Source organism: Trachymyrmex septentrionalis, unplaced genomic scaffold (assembly GCF_001594115.1).
Source record: "Trachymyrmex septentrionalis isolate Tsep2-gDNA-1 unplaced genomic scaffold, Tsep1.0 scaffold24, whole genome shotgun sequence".
Lineage (NCBI taxonomy): Eukaryota > Metazoa > Arthropoda > Insecta > Hymenoptera > Formicidae > Trachymyrmex > Trachymyrmex septentrionalis.
The window spans coordinates 965,885-966,254 of record NW_017305397.1 but is presented as its reverse complement, the minus strand read 5'-3'; positions in this window follow the sequence as shown (position 1 = coordinate 966,254).

Here is a 370-nt window from a genome sequence, read left to right as displayed (position 1 = left end):
ATATATATATATATATATATATATATATGTTTAAGTTGTCTAAAAAATGCAGAAAATTTGCATTTTACAACAAAAGTGCCTAGACATTACGTTTACTTGGCCTGTGTATGAAGGAAAATATCACGTTATCTGATTTTATAAATCGTTAGCCGATTATGTAAATAAAGTAACCTAGCATTAGTAACAATTAGCATCGTTAATCTTCTCTGTTATGTCTCTTTTATGCATGCATCTTTCTCATGTCGCATAATACAATTATATTGCTGTCGGTTTCCAAAATAAAAATAATGCACAAAACCTATCTTGAAAACAAGTTGTAACGATAATTATTATATTTACCTCGTCTTGAAATCAAATATTGTAATCATTG